General features: G+C 39.0%; 1 protein-coding gene across 6 annotated transcripts in view; it reads right to left on the bottom strand.

Moving 5' to 3' along the window:
• The window catches only part of Sertad2 (SERTA domain containing 2), a 117217-nt gene that overhangs the window by 23712 nt on the left and 71155 nt on the right, over positions 1 to 22350 (bottom strand). For 2 of the 6 annotated variants that reach the window (XM_070004519.1, XM_070004518.1), the window contains exons 1-2: positions 14193 to 14231; positions 12348 to 12419 (exon numbers count right to left, since the gene is read on the bottom strand). The exons of 2 other annotated variants lie outside the window; for them this stretch is intronic. The gene's annotated coding sequence lies outside the window, so the exon portion shown is untranslated. Of the gene's footprint in view, positions 1 to 12024; positions 12137 to 12347; positions 12420 to 14192; positions 14232 to 22350 lie in introns of those variants that run through there. 2 more of the 6 variants (XM_070004521.1, XM_070004524.1) reach the window with 2 other exon arrangements.

Raw genomic sequence — 22350 nt, 5'->3', positions numbered from 1 at the left:
AGACCCAACATAAAGGTGATTATTAGTCGTTAATACAAAGACAAATTTAGACCTATTCAAGCTTATGTAATGATTTATCAATCAAATTGGTGATCTTACTGAAATTAAACTTGGACTGAAATGGTAGAGGAGACCGTGCCTAAACTGCATCTTTTAGGGAAATAGAAAAAAAAGGTTGTTTTTTTTTAACCAAACCTTCAACAGATGTTTCCTTAAATATGATCAATGCCAAAAGTTAGTTATTTGTGGACATCTTTGGAAAGATTCATTATAACACAGCAAGACCCTCTGCAGGTCTTGTAGAATCTGTGCCTGAATGGCACAGTATTCAGACATTGTTCCAGGGAACCAAGATACTTCTTAGCTACAGAGTTCTGTATTTCAGAGACGACACAGTTTCCTAACCACCCACTCATTTATACTTTCAGTGCTCACTTTAAGGAAAAGCCATTGAAAATAGAAGCTACAATAATCTTTTTCCTGTGATATCTTTGTAGGAGGCCAGAGGCATTAACTCTGTTGAATTTAAAATGAATTTTACTGCTATTCATGAATTTGAGTTAGCAGAAAGACTTGCAGAATTTTTATGATACTTGAATATTTTCTAGAAAATGGCTCACCAAATGCAGTATTCCTATACAAAACAACTAAAATCAGTGTGGCATTGTGTATGTGTGTGTGCGTGCGTCTTTAGCGTGGACACCCAATTTACTGAAGTTTTTTTTTTTTTTTTCCAGGGCTGAGGACCGAACCCAGGGCCTTGCGCTGCAGGCAGACGCCCTTCTGCTGGGCTAAACCCCCAGCCCCTCACTGAAGTTTATATGCATGCTCAAAAGGTTTGAGTTCTTAGGAAAGCAACCTGAGTCCTCGTTTTCCAACCCTGCAATATCTTATCAATTCACATGTTACATACAACTCTTACATCTCCCACTTTTAGAATCTGGCATCTTGGACCCAGAAGTCAAAGTATGAAGTAGTAGCTTCAACAGCTGTAGTCCAACACCAGGTGGCTAACTTTCCCCTCCTCCTCCTCTTCCAGACTGAGTCACACATAGGCCAGCACAGCAATCCTGCTCAGCCCTGGAAATTCAAGTCTATGAATATAAAGAAAGGCCCTCCCTGTACTTTCAAAATCATGCAGAGGTATGATTAAAAAAAAAAAAAGGAAAGAAGGAAGGAAGGGAAGGAGGGAGGGAAGAAAGGAAGTTACTTACCAACAAGAGATGCTTAGTAAGTAAATGTGATTTTTCACTCTCTGGGACATTTTAAGACCCATTTAAAATAATCTTACTCTCAGAGATTTTCATACAGAATTTACAGTTGCTCCTCAATTTCACAGAACTTTAGAATGGTTATAAGAAATTGGGCCAGTCATTGACATTTAACTATGATATACACAAAATTTTAACAACATTCATGAACCTAATTTCAGAGAGGCCCTTCTTAGTATCATGTGGTAGGGTCTGGGTACCAGCCTACACATCATTGCTCCTCTGTGTAACTTGCAAACTAGTGCAATATAACAACACTAACTAAAGGCCATGTTTAACATCTAATTAGCATATGCCAAATAAACAAGGTACAAGCTAGATACATAAACTAATAAAGACTGATTTTGTGTGTGTGCTAGATTGACAGTGTAGGCCCATGTTGGCAAGTACTCTTACCTCTGAGCTATGCTCCTAGCCCAAGAAACAAAGACTTTAAAATAGGTTTCAAAACCTTTAAGGATTTTGTTTTTGCCTTCATTAAATCCTGTATTTCACTCTCCACGTGAAATTCCAGTAATAATTATCCATTTATACCTTTCAAATATTGGTCTTGTTTTTATGGTAAAAAAGATAAATGTTTCAGTTATTAATACAAATTGTATACAACCAAAGGAACTAAATAATCTTTCATGGAAAATACAAAGTCCTGGGGCTGGGAAGGTGGCTCAGTGGTACAGCGCTTGCCTTGCATGCATGAGGGTTCGATTCCTCAGCACCACATAAGCAAAAAGAAAAAATCTGGAAGTGGTGCTGTGGCTCAAGTGGTAGAGTGCTACACTTGAGCTGAAGAGCTGAAGGACAGTGCCCAGGCCCAGAGTTCAGGCCCCATGACCAGATCCCCCCCACCCCCCAAAAAAAAGAAAATACAAAATCATACGACCATAACTGTAGGTTTTCTGTAATTGAAAACTTGGGAATAGATTTTCAGAATAAATTTCTGGAGGTCACATCATCTGAATCTCAAGGAGTTCATGCAGATGATTTTGAGAACTTTTAATCTCTCAAAGATGGCACAGGCAATTCTACCTTTCTAAAGCTTGCCATTTTGTTACTGAACTATTTATTGTGTGATGACCACTTCCTAGATTTCAAAGGAGTTTTAATCTTCAGTTAGAAATAGGCCTTTTTCTCTTTTGAAAAAAAAGTGACAATATTTAAATTTTAGTTTTCTGTTTTTGAGAAAAGGTCTCCTACGTAGCCTAGGATAGCCTCAAATTTGTAATCCTCCTGGTTCACCCTCCTAAGTGCTTGGATTTTTCTAACATTTTTCATCAGTCCCTCTAACCCTTACTAGAGAAGATGGCTTCTCTTGGCCATTAGCTTCTTCCTATACCATTTGCTACTACTGATATAGAAATCTTCAAAAACATGTGAAGAAACTGAGCACAATAGTGCATACCTGGAATCCTGGCATTCAGAAGGCTGAGGCCGGAGGATCATCAGTGGATTGAAGGATAGTGTGGTCTACAGACAGAATTCCAGGCCAGTCTAGGCTACACTCTGAAACCTTGTGTTAAATCAAACAAAGTTTGTTCGTTCTTTCCTTCCTCCTTCCTTCTTTCCTTCCTTCCTTCCTTCTTTTTCTTTCTTTCTTTTCTTTTTTTGTGCTTGAAGAATTGAGGCTTGAATTCAGGGCCTAGGCATTGTCCCTTAGCTATTCTGCTCAAGGCTGGTACTCTACTACTGGAACCAGAGCTCTACTTGTTTTGTTTTGTTTTTGTTTTTTGTCTTGTTTTTGTTTTTGGTGGTTAACTGGAGATAACAGTTTCAGGGACTAGTTTCTTACAAGGCGGCTTTGAACCCTGATCCTCAGAGCTCAGCCTCCTGAGTAGCTAGCATTACAGGTGTGAGCCACGGACATCTGGCTGATGTCCACTGAAATGTGAACACCTTTCTTGGAGGCTTCACTAATTCCCATGTTCCCTTCCTGCTAGGACACTATTCCACCAGGACTTGAGGGTATTTTTCAGAAACATTTGTAACACAGTATTACTTGCTACTTTCCACACATTGGCACTGTAATACAGAAAGGAGACTATAAACCATCTGCAGTTATTTGAGGGGGTCAGCACTCTGACTTCCACAGGAAATCCAACAAATGTTAGAATTGCACAGCCTCTAGACCATTTTTGTCCCTGAGAATCAACAGAGTCCTGGACTAGGAGTGTGACAATCATGTACAAATCTTGTTTCTAAACTATAATTAATCTTTGACTTTTTAGTTTCCTAACCTCTAGTGTCACAGACATTAGATCAGCACAGATTCTGCTGGTAGAAGGTCAGGGTTGTTGAATCTGGCAATTTTGGGTTTAGCTCTTTGGCCACAGCCAGGAGGCTGAATCAGAACCTCAGCACTACTGAGCCTTGCTTCTGCACCTGGCAAAAGGACTTTGTTAGAGATTCCTAGAGCCTTTTCTAGGAGTCTCTAAAAAGGTGATTTCACTCTGACTACCCTCAGGGAGGAGTCTTAGGGCTTAAATGAGACACAGTGCTTTGTAACCGGCTCAGTTTGTCTGAAACGTAATTCTAAATGAAAGGATTAAAAATGCAATGGTAATGTGCTGTCTTCAATAGGATGTTTCTTGAATTTCTTTTCAGGTTCACAGATGGATTTGAACAGTTCTACCCGTGCTACCCATTATGATTCAAGGCATCTGACTGTGCTGTCTGGAAGGCCAGGCAGCATGACAATTTCCAAGGCCCTCTATGGACCTGCTTGTCCACTCTTCATAACACTGTCCCTGAATCACAGGCAGGGCAGGTGCTGCTTCCTAATCTCAACCTAAGAGGCCCTAAGAAGAATCTGCCATCTGAATTCCTCATTTCAACAAGCCAGTTCCTAAAGATAAAGAAATCCAGAGGCTGCACAGTCTAACCTTCACCCAACTCCCTTGAGAAGCCAAGAATGCTGAGTGACTTGAGAAGACCATGAATTCCCTAAGATGAATAGACAGTTTAGGAGTCAGTGTGTAGGAAGCACAGGACCAAGCTGCTGCACTGGGAAGTGCACCCCACTAAGTTCCATCTCTGTAGACAACAAGTCTTTCTAAACAAACAAAACCCTGAACTCTGCTTGCCTTTAACCTTCTTTTAACTCACCCAAATGAACAAATTTCAACAACCACAAAAAAAGGAAGGCAAGAAGGAAAGAAGAAAGAGAAAAAAAGAAAAAGGAAGGAAGAAAAAAGAGAAAGAAAAAAAGAAAAATGGAGAGACTCATCATACTTTCCTGGCTTCTAATAGGATTCGTAAGGTGTCCTCACACCTCCAGAACAGTACATGGCTCATAAACTGTCATTAAGAACTCACTCAACAAGTACTGGAAGAATGAATGAGGAAATTAAGGAATGGTGACCCAACTCATACCAGCTTCATGAACTTAAGGGGTTAATCTTTCCTGCTAGAATTTTCCTTGTGTTGCACACACATGCACACATAAATAACTGTGCACGTATAAGTAGTATTTTGGGACTTCCATAATTAGATCACTAGGAATATAATATTACAATTAAAACTGGTTTTTAGCATTTCTAAAATACGCCATTTCAGTTTAACATAGTGACAAGGACTAAGAAAAACTCACAAAGCACAAACTTTAAAAAGTTAATTTGAACAGCCTCACTACTGAGGACATGACCCTGTAGACAAACACCAAATTATTGTTATAATTCCACCATTCTATACTCTTCAACTTACTCAGAGAATGAAAAACTTGAATTAAATTACATTTTAAAATACAGCTTTTGGCTAGGGATGTAACTTAGTGGTAGACACCTTGCCTAGAATGCACAGGCCCTAGCACCACAAGAGAGTGTGTGTGTTTGATTTTATGAGTAAAATCAGCTAGCAGAGGCTGGAGAAAAACCATTCGGACCTTACCTGAATGATACAAATGACCATGTATTTTTATCACTTTCATGCCCTTGTGGTCATGGAATACAAATATATGCCAATTATCAAAATGCTATGAATACAAAATTATCAACCAATATACATTTTTAGAAAAACCTACCTAAGTGATGATAGAAAAGTATTTTTCCCCCAAAACACTACTCTAATGCCAAATGTGCAAATTTATATGACTGGCTAGACTAAATTACATTTTCTGCTACACATATTCTCTTATTCATAGTAGCAACCATCTAGGATGCTGTGTCTGCAAACCACCTATCAAAATTGAGTGTGATGGGGTGTGGTTTTAATCCTAGGAGGCTAAGGTAGGGGATTCTCTTGAGACCAGAAGTTACAGAATGCATGGGCAATATAGCAAGACCATGGCCCAACCAAACTAAAACCAAAACTAAACAAAACAAAAACCACCTAAGAACAAACAGAACAAAAACCACCTATGAGCAAAGAGGACTTTTGAGAGAAGTATGATGAATTTTGTAATATTTATAAATACATTCAAACCAATGTTTGAAACTCTGGCTATAAAATTTCTACTTTGTAAAATTAACAAAAATTGAAGACTTTGTGTAGGTATGCCAGTTTACTCCATGAGGTGCCTCCCTCCCTCCCTTCCTCCGTCACCCCCTCTCTCTCCTCTCTCTCTCCTTTCTCTGTCTCTGTCTCTTTCTCTCTCTCTTTTTCCCTCCCCTTGCCACCCTGCAATGCTGGGGATTGAACTAGCCTTGCACACTATAGGCAAGTGTTCTACCACTGAGTTACATCCAAGAACAATATTCTTTTTTCTTCTAATCCCCATTGTAGAATAGTTGTATAAACCCTATTGTCAGAGTGAGTATGTTTTCAAACTACCCAAAAGTTCAGTAATAATCTCTTGTTTTAAGTTGGAAAATACTTTTAACTTAAAATAATCTTTTATATTTAGAGTTTTAGAAATGTAGAGTGAAGTCCATTAGGAAGAAACTAAAGCAAACAGCTCAGATAGACGCCAACACCACGTTAGGGTCATGTGTGTAACTAGTCACTGATTTTTTAAAACATGCTTTTAATAGTTTGCATCAAAACTATTTTCTTAAGAGAAGTCTTGTTTATGTTTATGCTATATGAAACTCCTTAAATGGGAAATTATCAGAGAAACTGGCTTTCAGGAGAAATTAGTAGTGTGAATGATCTATATGCAACTTCCCTTTTTAAAAAGAGAAGTTGAATCTGTGATACCAAATTTAGAAAGGAGAGTGGATAGCAGCAAATACCCCAAGAATATCATTGGCAACACTGACGCCCACTACTGCTCTGCTATGATCGTGCATTTGCCCAATAAAACATTTATTTAGTCATCCTAAAGATGCTTCATAGAAAAAAAATACACTTCTGAAAGAGGCACAGAAAGTTAAAAAATCTCACTTTAAAAAGTATCTGATTCAGCCAGGCGTGGGGGTAAAATCCTCATAAGGAGCAGATTGGACCAGAAGGATCCTGAATTTGAAGCTAGCCTGGGCTACAAACTGAAACATTGTCTCAAAAAAGGGATTGTCTACTAAACTGACCTGGATGCAGAAAAGCCCAGTATGGGGAGATTAAAAAAAAAAAGAAAAGAAAAGAAAAAAAGAAAACCTTTTGTGGGACTAATCTTGGCAATTTCAACACCATTTTATGTTTCTGTTTAATTTATTTAAGGAATTAAAGCCAAAATTATGTAAGGTGAAAAAAATCTTAATCAGACATACATTGTAATTAATCCACTTTGATTTGTTATCATGCTTGACATCATGCTTTGCTTTTTAGTTTTAATGAGAAAAATTAAAAGCCATGGGATAAAGATTCCAGGATTATTAACTGTTACAGTATGGCTAAAAATGAAAAGTGAGAGCATAACTTTACGTTTACCAGAGAAGAAGATCAGTATTAATGGAGCACTATACCCTTACATGGACAAGAATACTTTGTCTTATTAAACAACAATTTTCCCATAGACTCATCAATATAATACATGTAGTTCCAATTATGTGGCTGGTAGTGGAGGTCAATGGTAGATCACGTCTCATATGTGTGAGGCCTCAATCCCCAGCAAAACACACACACACACACACACACAATTTTTTAATGCATGTTTTCTGAAATTTATTCTTCCTTAATGTTGAGTACAAAATCGGAGGCAATGCTTTTAGAGACAAATATATAAAAACTAAAATTAAAAGTAACAATATAAAGTGGACCCTGATACAAGAAAAGCTACTAGCCAGGCACCGGTGGCTCATGCCTGTTATCAGAAGGCTGAGATCTGAGGATCACGGTTCAAAGCCAGCCCGGGCAGGAAAGTCCGTGAGACTCCAATAAACCACCAGAAAACTGAAGTGACGCCATGGCTCAAGTGGTAGAGCGCTCTCCTTGAGCTGAAGAGCTGAGGGACAGCGCCCAGGCCCAGAGTTCAAGCCCCATGACTGACCAAAAAAAAAAAAAAAAATAGAAGAAAAGAAAAGCTACTAATGCTACAAAAAGCAAAATCCTACAATAAATCCAAACAAAAAAGCAGAATGAGCCTTTGGTAGCTTTCAATAACAAACCCCAAAACTATTTAGCTCATTATTAAATTCATGTACTGTAATAGCATCTAAATGTGAATGTTGAATCAAATTTATAAGAACAGAAATGAATCTAAAATAGAGTCAGAGGGCAAAGTATCATATTTTTTTTTAAATCTCAAGTTTATGGAAGTTGGCAAACTAATGTTAAAACTAATCTGGAATATAAAAGGCCACTGATAGCTATAATACAATTAACGATCAAAACAGAGGGTGTTATATCAAATAGCAAAGTGGTTATAAAGCTCTAGTAATTAAAAGAGAGATGTTGGTATAGACTTCAGACCAGTGAAAAAGAATAATCCATTCAAGATAAACTGTTTTAGAAACAGCTCAGGGTAACCTAGTTATCTGCATAAAAATTAAATTGGTGTCTAATATTACCAACAACTATTTCAGGTGGACTAGAATCTAAATACATAAAACAAAACTTGAAAAGTTTTAGGAGAGAATGTAGGAAAATAGGTTTATGACTTCAGGATAAGTAATGCATGCTATGGTTTGTCTTCTTTTTTTTTTTTTTTTTATGGTTTGTCTTCTCAGACTCACTTTCTCCTTGCCTCTGCCTTACACCAAACCTTGAAATGTGGACAAGTTTCTAGGTCCATTCAAGTCCTTTGCTAACTATCTTGCAATAGAATGAAGTCAATGAAGGCAGCAGCAGATCTGTGATTCAGAACACGGAGAGACTCCTACTTCTGGCACCATCCAGTAGTACCCAACCTTGGACAGCCACATCTTCTGACACATGGCCCCTCCTCCAGGATGCCAACTCCCACTGGATTTGCTGGGTTGACCCCAGCAGCAGTATTTCCTCCCCTATCTCCTTCAGTCATAAAGACAGTAACAGCCTACTGTGCTAGTTCCTTGCCTTGATTTTTGTCCTATTTCTGCAAAGGTCCCTCCTTAAAGTCTCTTTACTTGAATTGAGTGCAATTCTGCTTTCTACAGAAACAGTATTAATGCTGAGTACAAAATCTGAGACAATGCTTTTAGAGACAAATATATAAAAACTAAAATCTAAAAATAATTATACAGATTAAAGTATTAAGAAACAAGATACTTAAAGCATAAACTATAAAGAAAAAGATCAATAACTTTGATTATATTAAAAATTAAGCACCTATTAAACAAGTTCAAGGCAAGCTAAAGATCATCAAATGTAACACAAATATTACACATGTTTCACTGAATCAAAACAATATTAGGATTAGTAAGTAATTCCTAGGAGTTAACATTTAGAAAGACACAAGGAAAATGAAGACACAATAGAAAAAAGGACAAAAGAGGCAACAAATGTCTAATAAATGGGAAAAGATACTTCATCAGTAGAACAAGACAAATTATAAAGATACTTCATAGCTATCAAAACTACAGTTTGCCGGGTGCCAGTGAAACCCTAGCTACTCAGGAGCCTGAGATCTGAGGATCACAGTTCAAAGCCAGACCGGGCAGGAAAGTCTGTGAGACTCTTATCTCCAATAAACCACTAGAAAACGAGAAGTGGCACTGTGGCTCAAGCGGTAGAGTGCTAGCCTTGAGCTGAAGAGCTGAGTGATAGCGCCCACACCCAGAGTTCAAGCCCCACGGCCAAAAAAAAAACCACCAAAAAACTACAGTTTGACAATTCATGAGAATGCAGATTTTAAAAATGAACTCTCTTAACTTATTGATGTACAATGGTATAGCTACCTTGAAGATAATTTGGCATGTTCTAGTAAAAAGCTGGAGATGCTGAGATCCTTACCCATATATATTTAGTCTTTCTCTACTGGGGTTCCATAAGAAAATAAGCCCTGCAGAAATGATTCAGGAATGACTCCAGTTCTCCCAAGGGGGGTTTTAACCAGTGGTGTGCTTTTATCAGCAAGTGGGGGTAGAGAACAAAGCTCTTACTTGTTGGCATCTGCTGATTTCTGAGGTGTAAATATCCACCATCATGGTTCATTCTCAACCTTCCTAAAGGAACTTAAAAATTAGGAAGATACTCCACATCATCTTTTTTAGGAGCTGCAATCAGTTTAGTACCAGCCCATTTGAACTCTTATGGTCCATGTCTACTCATGGAGAGAAGAATATTTGTGGCAGTAAAAATTAGAAGAAACATTAGGATTGACAAAGTTGAAAGCAAATTGACACACTTGAAAATATAGTGGTTAAAAAGAACTAAAGACACATACCAACATAGTCAAGTACTAAATAAAAATATACACACACATACAAATATATAATAAAGTATCACTTATGAGAGATACTTTGAAACATGCAAAATACTGCTACATATTGCCTACAGGTCCGTATGTGAACAATGACAAAAAATATTTAAGATAATAAAGTTCACAAAAGTGGCAACCTCAGGCAAAGAGGGTAATGGAATCAGGGAAATGTAGTGCACCTTCTGTTTTATCTAGAGTTTAACACGACCCCTACCTCACCCCTGATCCCACCCCAGATACTAGAGTGGAAACTCAGAGCACTGGCTACGTAGGTGTTCTACCATTTGAGCTATATCCCCAGGCCTTTTCACTTTCACTTATTTTTCAAATAGGGTTAGTTGTTTATGTCAGAGCTACTCTGAACTGCAGTATCCCTATCTATGTATCTTATGTAACTGGGATCACAGGTACACACCACCATGCCCTTTTGCTGTGGTTGTTTTTGTTTGTAATTGATTGAGATGGGATTTCGTAAACCTTCTTCTTAAGGCTGGTCTTGAACTGTAATCCTCTAAATCTCAGCATCCCAAGTAAACAGGATTATAAGCATGAGCCAGTTTTCTGGCTTTAGCTTTTTGTTGTCATTGGTGGTGGTTGTGGGTCTTTGAACTCTGTCCCTGAGACTTTTTTTTGGGTCCGGCCGTGAGGCCTGAACTCTGGGCCTGGGCGCTGTCCCTCAGCTCTTCAGCACAAGGCTCGTGCTCTACCACTTGAGTCACAGTGCCACTTCCGGCTTTTTTTTGCTTATGTGGTGCTGAGGAATCGAACCCAGTGCCTCAGGCATGCAAGGCAAGCACTCTACCACTGAGCCATCTTCCCAGCTCCCCTGAGCCTTTTTGTGCTCAAGGCTAGCACTCTACCACTTGAGCCACAGAGCCACTTCTGGTTTTTGGATGGTTAACTGAAGATAAGAGTCTCATGGAGACTTTTCTGCCTGGGCTAGCTTCAAATTGTGATCCTCAGATCTCAGCCTCCTGAGTAACTAGGATTACAGGTATGAGCCTGGCATCAAAAACAAATACATTGTAATAAATAATTTAAATTTATTTTAGAATTTATTAGGTTAGAGAAACACATTTTCTTTGCTTTCTACCTTAAGCTTCCTCATGAAGTAGAACTTGGGAAATTGTTTTATTTATAGGTTCTAGTGTCTGTTAATAAATACTGGACACTATTTGTATTTCACACATTAATTTATTCCCCATGACTTCAGTAACTAACAGTTTATTCCTCACATTCCGATATATTGTCTTTCTTCCCCTTCTCTCTTACTAATAGACCGAGCTGGATGTGGAGTCACACATCTGTAATCCCAGCACTTTGGGAGACAGGGGCAGGAGGACCATGAATTCAAGGACAGACCTTGTCTCAAAAACAAAATACAAAAAAATCCAAAACCCTATAATACTCAATGATAATGCTACTATAAAATGCACTGACAATGCTAAAATAACCCAGAGTTCTTACTAAAAAGTCCACCTTAATAGGAAGCAAGAATAAAGGAACAGTTGGCTCAAAATATATATATTCTGGGCATATTTCTCACCTGTTAGTATAACTTTTACTATGCTCTACAGCATAGAAGCTTCCTCACAAATATAGAGGGCTTTTGGTTACTTCCCTAAAATGTCAAGGAGCTCATTTAGCACTACAAAGTAAAATGATATCGATTCATTAAATGGAAACACCCTTCCCCTGCGAAATATCTTTTACTTGGACTATTTAGGTGACACCAACTGCTACACCAAACATGTTTTGCTCTTTCTTATGGTGTCTGGAACATCAGGTTGTCTCTGTATATGAGTAGTGTGATTTGTTGTTGTTGTTGTTCAAAGAGATTGTCTTGAAATGAGTCTATGTTCTAAGTACACACATTTCTGTGAGCTAGCCGGCATTCTGAAGCTAGGTGGTTCTAAATAAAGAACTCTAGTCAACAACAGGAAATAACTCCCACAGAAAAAAGGGGCAGAATACAAACTCTCACCAACTCTTGTACACAGTTCACAACGGCCTTTTGTTCTTGCACATTAAGCCTGAAATCCTTACTTCTCAGAGCATGTTGGGGCCTCTTCTGAGCAAATGAGACATTTCTTATCCAGTTGCCTGCGTCTCCTTGCTTTCTTCCTCGGAGGAAGTAAACCTCACAACTAGCTTCTTACTATGAGATAGCAGATCAGAAAAACAGGTTCCTATTGTAACTTTTTTTCCCTGAAGCTTCTCTAGAAAAAAAATCTTAAAAAAAAAAATCCACTCTTCTAACATATATGATACCACATAGGAATACATATGTGTTTTAAGAGATATGTTCACCTGCAGAACGTAAGTATGCATTATAATAGCTTATAAAGCTAGGTTGATGTGTTATTTACCAATGACAGTTCAGCAAATCAGTGCAGCTAGAAGAGACACGGATGTTCTCTTCAAAGGCTTCCATCTTGAATCTTCAGAAAAAGGAGAAAAACTTAAGATACTCCCAAGCTTCCTCTTCACCCTCCTCTTCTTCCTTCTCTCTCCTTTCTTCTTCTCTCTTCTCCCCCTCCCTCCTCCCCTCTCTTCTCTCCTTTTCTCCCTCCTTCCCCCCTCTTTTCCTCTTTTTCCTCTTCTCCTGTCATTCTCTTTTCTTGTCAGCACTGAGGTCTGAACTAAGGGCCTCCCTCTGATAAGCAACTCTTCTACCACCTAAGTCATGCCCCTAACCCTGTAGAGTGACTCTTAGAGGAGCAACCTATGGCACAGCATGGCACCCCTGACAAGGAAAAGGCACTGGGGAAATTAGCTTAACTCATCCTTGTCCTTTCCTACTGGCTGCTTCCTGTAGTCAATAAATGATAGGTTCAACGGGCTCTGTGTTCACATTTAAAACAAGAAGCAATCCTCCTTGCTTGACTGCTGCAGAAATGCTGGTGGCTGCTATTGTCTTTGCCCTGCAAGGCTTTATTCTTCTTTCTGCTTCCTCTGCCTACTTCCAGACAGCTATACTGGCCACTCCAGATAAGAGCAGTAGTCCCCTCCAAAGGTCATAGCCAATGGGTACTTTGCAGGCACTCAGTAGTTCACCTCTAAGTAGCACTTGGCATTATTGCCACCCTCCTTTTTCTCCAAAGGTTTCTTTCCAGATGCACTGCAATTTCCTGTCTCTTTTCTCTGACCACCCAGTGTCCTTTGCTGCTCCTCTTCCTCCTTATAAACATGCAGATCTAGTTTTTTCTTTTCTTTTCTTCCTCCCTTTCTTTCTTTTTATTTTTGGTGCTAAGAATAAAATCCAAGGCATGGTGCATGCTAGGCAAGTACTCTGTCACTAAACTACATCACCAGCCCCTAGAATTCAAAACAAAACAAAATATCCACATCTGGCTATAGCTTACAAACAGCCAGGTATGGAACTTGGGGGAAGGGTGACAAATGGAGATGGTTAGAATGTCAGATCTTCAGGAAAATTTGGGGATATGATTATTAAAAAAAAAATTCCCAGTGATAATCACTGGAAAATGTCATTGCTATGGCTTTGTTTTCACTCTTTTCTTATCTCATAAACTTTCTCTGAAACCCTACCCACTCTCCGGGTACCTATATGCTAATGACTAACAAATCATTACATTCCAGATCTTTTGCTTTAAGCTTTATATTTGACCTTTGAACATAAACCAGTTCAAATCAAGGTCACTGCTGGTTATGCTTGTTGTCTTGCCATAATTATTAATAACATCCTGTTTAAACTCAAAGGATCCTGGTTTAAGTATATAATTAGCCTCTTTATATTTCATTGCCTTTCAGAAATCTCCACTGGTTATCATAAAGGTATAGTCAACATATAACACTTCTAAAATAATCCTAATATCCTCCTTAAGTCTGTCCATCTTCCTGAAGGTCTACATATAGTTAAGGAACTAATATCTACCTGAGGTCTTAGTCAAAATTCTAAGATTCAAATTACTTTGCTCTTACATTATCCAGTCACAAAAATTTGGTACATTTTTCCTCAAATATTTTCTAAGTATGTCCCATTCCTAACAACATGGCCAAGTCAAGATTCTTAATCACCTTTCACTTTGGTTACTGCAATAATTTATCTCCCTGCTTTTAATCTTGAATGTTCTCCCCTAATTCACCCACATTACCAACTGTGTGACAGAGAGCATGGAAGGTACTAGAAATACAAAATGAACAGGAGGACTGGGGGTATAGTTCAGTGGTAGAGCATTTGCCAAGCATACCTGAGGCCCTGGGTTTGACCCCCAACACCATGGACTAACACAGCAATATGAAAAGATGAGCTTAGTGACTTACCAGGGAGGACTAACCCACCATTGTGATGCAATGGGTTAGGTTGTGACAGTCTCACAGGGTGACACGTGACTGGTCACAGGGCTTGGCCAGTGTGGAAGTAGGCTGGAAGGTATAATGAATTTTAGGGTAAAACAGGAGTCAGCCACAGACAGATCAACTTGAGCAAAGACAGGGAAGTAAGAAACTGTATAGGATACAGGTGACGATCTGCTATGTAAATTCTAGGCAAAGAGAAGTAATAAAGCGGATTGAAAAGTTTGAAAGGCAAGTTCTAAAACCACAGAAGCACATTAAGAGGTAACGCCTGGGCTTGAGGCGTGGCTCAAATGTAGACTACCTGCCTAGCAAGAGCAAGGCCCTAAGTTCAAACCTTGGTATTGAAAAAAAAAAGGGGGGGGGAATGGCCTTTTTATTCTGAAGGCTGTAGGATATTGATTCATCATGAGAGGGACGTGACCTGATTTTTACTTTAGGAAGTCAATTCCACATCTATTCCTAAACTTGACAGAATCATTCAAAGACTTATTTAGAACCAACCAATTAAAAATACAAAATAAATATTTTAAAAGACACAAAACGATGTTTAAATCTACAAATATAAATGACTGAACTGAGATATTTGAGACAGACTAGAAATAAAGGCTTAGAATACAGGCAAGATGGTGTTGCTGACGTGGGAAAGAAAAACATGTGCAGTGCTTACTATTTAAGGAGGAAAACTGGACATTTGATTCCTGCCTTGCAGAATGTGATCAAACACTTGAGATTAAAGAATAACATCAAAAAATAAAGATCTCACATAATTATAAGAGGCAGATAAGACCATTCCAAATAAAAGGCAATTCTAAGAATAAAATTGACAACATTAAAAATGAAACAAACATACCAACCATAGAGTGAAAATCATAATTAGAAAATTTAAGAGAAAATGACAAACTGGGAAATATATATGCAATACAGATAACAAAGACTTAGTAATCTGCAATGTAATGAAGCCCAAGGTATCAATTAGAAAAATATTGATATTAAATTAGAAAACATTAGAACTAAATTAGAAGACTAGACAAGGGACAAAAGCTAACAGCATAAAGAGGGGGAATGCCTGAAAAACAAGTGCAAATTCTCAATCAAAGCATTACAAATTTAAAAGGGATAGAATGTCCAGATACAGGTGGCTTGGGTGTTTATGACTGATGAGGGTGCAGTGGATAGGGTAATCTTGCAGTTACTGATGGATGCATAAACTGATTTAACCTTGAGCAGAATAGGATTCAGTCATGTGTATCAAGAACTTTTCTAAATGTTAATATCCTGTAATATAGTAATTTCATTTCTAGGATTTTTTTCCCCATCGAGCCAGGCAACGCTATGTATAAAGGGTATTTTCATTCAACAAATATTTATTGAATGCTCACTATGTGCTAGGTTCTAAGAGTTAGGCGGGGAAATCCCAGACACGCTTTGTGTTTTCTAAGCTCTTATATAGTCTAGTTGGGGCAAAGAGACAGAGAAAACAAAATTAGATGTCATCTCAGTCAAGACCTGAAGCTAGTCTAGGCACAGGCCAAGCTGCTATCTGGAAGAAGAGCTTTCATGGCAGAGAAAACAGCCAGTCAAGCAGGGCTGGGTGTGGAATGTACCCACTGCTGGCTGTGGGGGAATGCTAATATAGGGGACCGGCTGGGTGAGGAGAACTGTGAAAATGGAGGAGGAGCAGGAGGAAAGGGGGCAGGTTATGGAGGGCCTTATAGTCCATTTAAAGTAATTACTTCAGCTTTTACCCTGGGTCAGACACAAAGCAATGATTGCAAAACCCTTGATCCCTGTATATACAGATCTCCATACAGGATCTGGTAAGTCTATGGCATAAATTTATTCCCCTACAGTTCTGGGCATCAAAAGGGCAAAACTGATGTGTTGACAGAACTGTATATATCTTCTGAAGCTTCAAGTGAGAATCTCTCTCCCTGTCACCCAGCTTTTAGGGGCTGCCTCATTCATGGGCTCATGGTTGCTCTCTGCATCTTCAAAATGCATCATCTCCTATGCTTTTGTACTCCCTGCCTCCTTCTTATATCTACCCTTGTGAGTACATGGGTCCAGCCAGATAACCCAGTATCATCATCTCAACAAAGATATCTTAATCACATATGCATGCAAAGTAACACAGGGTGCATTACCCCAACCTCTACATCGGCTGATCAGGGAACCATTGAAAACCATGGGTTTATAGAACTATTTGTTGGCATTTCTTTAACCTTCAGGTGAAAACATCTTAGTAAACCACTTGCTAGTCATAAAAGCTTTACCCAGTGGCTCCTGGTGGGAGCAGAAGTGGGGAGGGGAGGAAGAATGCAGAGAAATGTCTGGAGAAGCTATGCACTTTAGAACTGTCTGTGATCTCTTTCCAAACTACATATTCTTAGGTTCTGTCCAGACCCCAGAACTGAAATAGTGGGATATCTCTTATATAACATCTGCACAGGAACTGAAGTTCATCTCTTTTTCAAGAGCCTCAAACTTGTTTAATATAAGTATGGGTGAGACCTCCTCAGAAGATTCAGCTACTCCCTCACTAAGTGCACTAACGCAGAATAGAAACAGTAGTGTTGGACAGAACAATTCATCTAGGAGCCACAAGTCACTTGGAATGGGCAAAATAAGCCCAAATACATTCTCAAGAAAGAAAAGATATCAAAAAGGTATGTGACAAACCTCACATGCTAACAGAGATTCCCTGAATGTCTACTGACTCTTAATGTAACGATAATTCCAATATGTTTGTACTTTTTCTAAACAAAAGATTGCAAATTTAGAAGAGAACATGCAAGAGGTCAGCCCAGAGTCGTGGTGGTGGGGAAGGGGAGCCGCAACAACGAGAAGGGGGAACTTTAAAATGCTGATACAAGAATTCAAAAGATAATTCACTAATCTGGGATGATTTAAAATAGGCAAAGAGCACCACCATGCCCCTCACTGGCCTACATACAGGACTGTATTTCAACAGAATGCCTTAGCAATCTAAATGATCCCACATCATGAAGAAATAAGAACATGCTTGAGGAAAAATACACTAGTAACATCACCACCAACAAAAATAATGTAAAGCAAGCTTTTTAATTGAACATCCTATACAAATCAAGTTTGAGGCACTTAAAGAGATCAATGTCAGGAATCTATGAAATTCACAAGTACAGAATGCTAATATGTAAATGATCAGTTACTGTATAAACTATGCCTCCTGCCAATCTACATGTAAGTCCTGCTCATTTGAAGGAAGTCTGCATACATCCTCAGAGTTAATAAATCTGTGTTCTTGAAAACTGTGTTGTTTGAAAGACTGAACGGGCATTGTACCTTTTATGAAGGAAGAAAGGTGATGGATTAGCCCAACTGCTGGCTAGGGAGTTTACAATACCAAGGCTACACCTTTAAAATTGGAAAATTACTTGAAACATCATGTAGCATGCCCAGAAGCACGTTGGCATTACTTTATTTGCTCACCAACTCTAAGACCTCAGAGCCAGCTGGTATTCCATCTCATACTTGAGAAACTGAGGCTCAAGGAAATTTGCTCAGTCTGTGCAGTAAAGCCTAAATTGAACTCCAATCTAAACGATGTAAGAACTAGTTTTCAGTCTTGAACTTACATTATTGTAAATATTACTTGCGCTGTTTAATGAAAACTCTTTGCCAAAGCGCATTTCACAAACAAAACTGAGATGGGAACTTGAAATGTGGTGCTCTGTCTGTCTAGCTAGCCAGCAACATGAATCAGAACAACTTCGTATCATTTTTTAAGTATAGCTTCTCTTTTTCTTTTTAATATGCCCACACAGTAGTTAAGCATCTATAAACAGCTTTAGCTTAGAGAGAAAATTTTACGACTGAATCTTAAGATATTTAAATAGAAAATGCTAAGATGGTTCTAGCTAGTAAATGTGTTAGCTCTCAAGACAAAAAGTCCAAAATGTACAGATTTCAGGAGCATTTGGCTGCTGTGTAGAAAACTTCAGGTAGTATGACAGTGTCTTTTACTTTTATTCGTATCTGCGGATGACTACTATGCTTCCGTGCTATTTCAGCCCACAGATGCCGATGACACATGCAGAGCCTAAAATGCCATGATTCATCAGAGGCTGCCAGGCACTTGGGGACGTGTTGTCGGATGTGAAGCTGCTCTGCCTAGAGTACACTCATGCTCCTCTGCCCTCACCATGCGTGCTTCATGGGACTCCAGCAAAGCATACTCATCCACCCCCAAGCTACCTTCCCACCTGAGCAGGACATATGCCATGTGCCTCAAGGAAACAGAAAGGATGACATATAGCCACCCTTAGTCAGAGATCATCTGCCTACCTCAGCAGCAAACAAAAGTCTTCACTATGGGTTTGGTCACTTTTATGCCATTACCCTTCAGTTCTTTTGCTGAGAGGGTAAAGGACAAAACACAAGAGTATTCTGAGAGACAACTTTAATATATAATTTAGTAGGGTACAGTCATCATATCTGATGAGCCTTAGACTACTGACTTTGGGGTCAAATGTTCCCAGGATACATAGGATTTCAACTTTGGGCTTGACCATACATTGACTTTGGGAAATTTGCCTGGGCCCCAATTTTATCATCTATAAAAAGGGGATAAAGGCTGGGTGTGGTGGGCCATGCCTGTAATCTCAGTCTCGGGAGACAGAAGTGATAGGCTCCCGAGTTGGAGGCTAGACACCTACATTATAAAACCATGATTCAAAGCACAGGTGGCAGGGGGAAGAGAACGTGCTGGACATAATAGCTAATGCCTGCAATCCCATCTACTGAGGAAGAAGAGATTGAGAGGATCACTATTTGAGGCCAGCCAAGGCAAAAAGTTAGCAAGACTCTCAGCACAACCAATAAGCTGGGCGTGGCGACACAAGTCTTTCATCCCTGCCAGGAGGAATGCATAACAGGATAACAGCAGTTCATGATGGCCCAGGTAAAAATGCTAGATCTTATTTAAAAAATAAACCAAAAGGGGCCTGGAGGACATGGCTCAAAGGATAGTAAATATGAGCCCTGAGTTCAAATCTAGTACTGGCAGAAACAACAACAACAACAACAACAAGCAGGGCAGGATACAGAACCAGAACCTATTGCTAGAGTTACTATGAGGATGAAATGAGATAATGCAAAGAAAATCACGCAGTCTCTGAGAAAAACAAGCAACAGTCAATGACATATGCTTGCTAAGTACACAACCAGCCCAGTGGCTGGTAGCCAGTGGTCCCCAGTATCCAATCGAGAATCCTCTGCCCATCCTGACCAGGCCTAGTCAGCACTGCTCTGTGATGGATTTATGTAAGGGCCTGTGATACATATTATAGTGCCCTAGAGATGAGATGCAGTCCACTCACTTACAGCATTAGGTCAGACTAGAGTACAGGAAAGACATTTTTATTGAATAAATATCTCATCATCCGACTAGCATTCAAAATGGACTGTCACTGCAATTCAATATAAAACCAACCCCCCTATTTTTGTCTAATAAACATATGCTGAATGTGCATTGTGTTTGGCTCTGCATAGGCTTAAGAAAAGATTGTCTCACAAATAAGGCAGAAAGCATTAAGCCTCTTGACTATTAATCATCTGAGATTCTACCTCCTTGTTCCCTTGCTTTAATTATATTCTCATGGGAAGACAGAATAAAGACTAGGAAAGTCAGCTTCAGTGGCTTTACAACACAGTAACAGGAACAACCAGCATGGTCCCTTCCAATTCTGATGGCTGGAATTGGGTCATTATACAGACCATCATTTTCCAGTAGCAAGTGCTAGTAATGTTTGAAAATGAACCCGAAGAAATAGAAAATGTACCCCTCCAAAGTGTAGAGAGCTTTAAGTCCCTCTGAAAGGTGCCCCTGCTTTAGGTAGTACTCATCATTCCAAGCTCTCAGTTTCTCTGAGCTTCTCTGAATACAGGTGACACTAACAGACCATAAAAACTGCCTTTGGCTCGTGACAGATAGACTAAGGGGCTAGAATGAACGGTATGGCAGGATTTACATTTGGTTGTAAATGAATACCAATGGATGTTAGCGTAAAGGTTTATTTACTTCTTATTTTCTTACAAAATTATACCTCTGGGGCTAAGCAGTCCAGGACTGGGAGGATGGTTCAAAGGTACTGGTTCTACCATCCTCACAGTTCTGAGGCCACAAGATGGCTGCTATCCACCATGCACTTGACTCACATTCCAGGTAAGAATATAAATGTACTGCTTGTGAGGCCTTCTCTTTTTATTCAAAAAGGTTATCTTCCCCATGGACTTCTACCCACATCTCACAGGCCAGAACACAGCAAGAACCTAAGTACCTCAACTATAAGATATAGGACATCAAATATTTTAGCTTAGCATGAAGTTATCCCAAGTAAAAAATCAAGGTTTTTTTTTTTTTAGAATAGAATGGAAGGGCTGAAGGTGTATCTCAGTGCTAGAGCATTTGCCTAGTACACATGAGATCCTATATTCCATCCCCGCTTTGCAAAAACTAACCAACTAAAACTCTCAAAGAACTGGAATGGGCAAACTGGAGAAAGATAAGAGCCTAAGAATAGTTTGCTACATGTAATAATAGACATGTAGGCAATTTATTCAGGCCAAGACCATTTTCAAATTCTTAATATAGCTATTGATAACCTTATAATTTATTTATTTATTTTTAGATACTGGAGTTTGAACTCAAGGTCTCATGCATTTGCTCGACTTGCATACTTACCTGGGTATTGTACCATTGGAGCCTTGCCTCCAACCATACATTTTATTTATTATTATTTATTTATTTTTGCAATGGGGTCTCAGTAGGTGGCCCAGGCTAGCCTTGAACTTGTGAACCTTCTACCTCTGCCTCTGGTGTTCTGAGATTACAGGTGGGCACCACCATGTCCAGCAATGATTTTTTTATGGACATATAGTTTCTCACTCAACCAGAGCTGATTTCCAAATCTTTTTATCATTCTGTGGACTAAAAATTAGCACATCATAACTACTAAGCAAAATATTGTCCCACAATGAAAGGTACTCTTCTCTGAGCATATACCAAGTCCCCATTATTATTAAGAGAGCTAAGCACACACATCATTGGAAGAAAAACATGTCCTACAACACCTCAGAGCTCTGAGAAGTGACACATTAGCTTTCTAAGTCTAAAAATGAAAAGTAGAGATGGCTAGAGGTGCAGTTTTCAGATATATACATGTCCAACCAACTATTTGTGTTGCTTTTAATGAAAAAAAAAATCACTCCACATGAAATGGTTGCATCATGGATGGCTTAGATCATAGCAGTCTTCAGAAAAGCAAAGATACGTTTAGCAAGTTTAAATAATACACTAAATAAAGGCTCCACTTCTCAGTGGAGAAAACATGTGAGCTGAGATTAAGCACGTAGCCAGGAGTCAGTTTCATAATTACTTATGACCCCACAAGTAGTCAGAGCAAATATCCTTTATTGGAACACTTTTTTTTAAGTTTACAATTATGTGGTTGGGCACCACTAGCTGTGCAGAACATACAGTCTCAAAAGCCAAATAAGCCCTCACTCTTTGTGTGGAGACTTCTTTCTTTGGAGAAGAATGGATGTGACTGTGGTCAGGGACAGGGACTTTAAAGCAGAAAAGACCTGGGAAGCTTATCCAAACTTTCACTTAAGACAGATAAACAATGTTTGCCTGATTGCAATAATAATACTTCTTTTACATTGGTATGTGTGTTAGGGAGGTTGACATGATTTTTAATTTCAAGCTACCAAAATGACTTTAAAGTACTTTTTTTTAAAAAAGCTGTTGCTTTAAAGCTAACAAAATAAACAACAACAACAAAAAGTAAAACTTCTCCAAACAGACATGAGCCCTGGGATAGCTTTAGATGAGTTAGCTTTTAAAACCTGGAAACTGATTGGTTGACATTCAATCTTGGAGATTAAAATCACTTCGTGAATATTGTATTGTCTCGCTGTTCTCACTGTCATTTTGGCATTTGGGGCCCCTGTGCTGCTGCTTCTGCTGGGGCACTCACCAGCGAATGAAACCTAGCCCAGAAGCAGCTG

This window comes from Dipodomys merriami, unplaced genomic scaffold (assembly GCF_024711535.1).
Source record: "Dipodomys merriami isolate MVZ:Mamm:240054 unplaced genomic scaffold, mDipMer1.0.p SCAF_63, whole genome shotgun sequence".
In the NCBI taxonomy this organism is placed as follows: domain Eukaryota; kingdom Metazoa; phylum Chordata; class Mammalia; order Rodentia; family Heteromyidae; genus Dipodomys; species Dipodomys merriami.
This window is presented reverse-complemented; position numbering and strand designations above follow the sequence as displayed.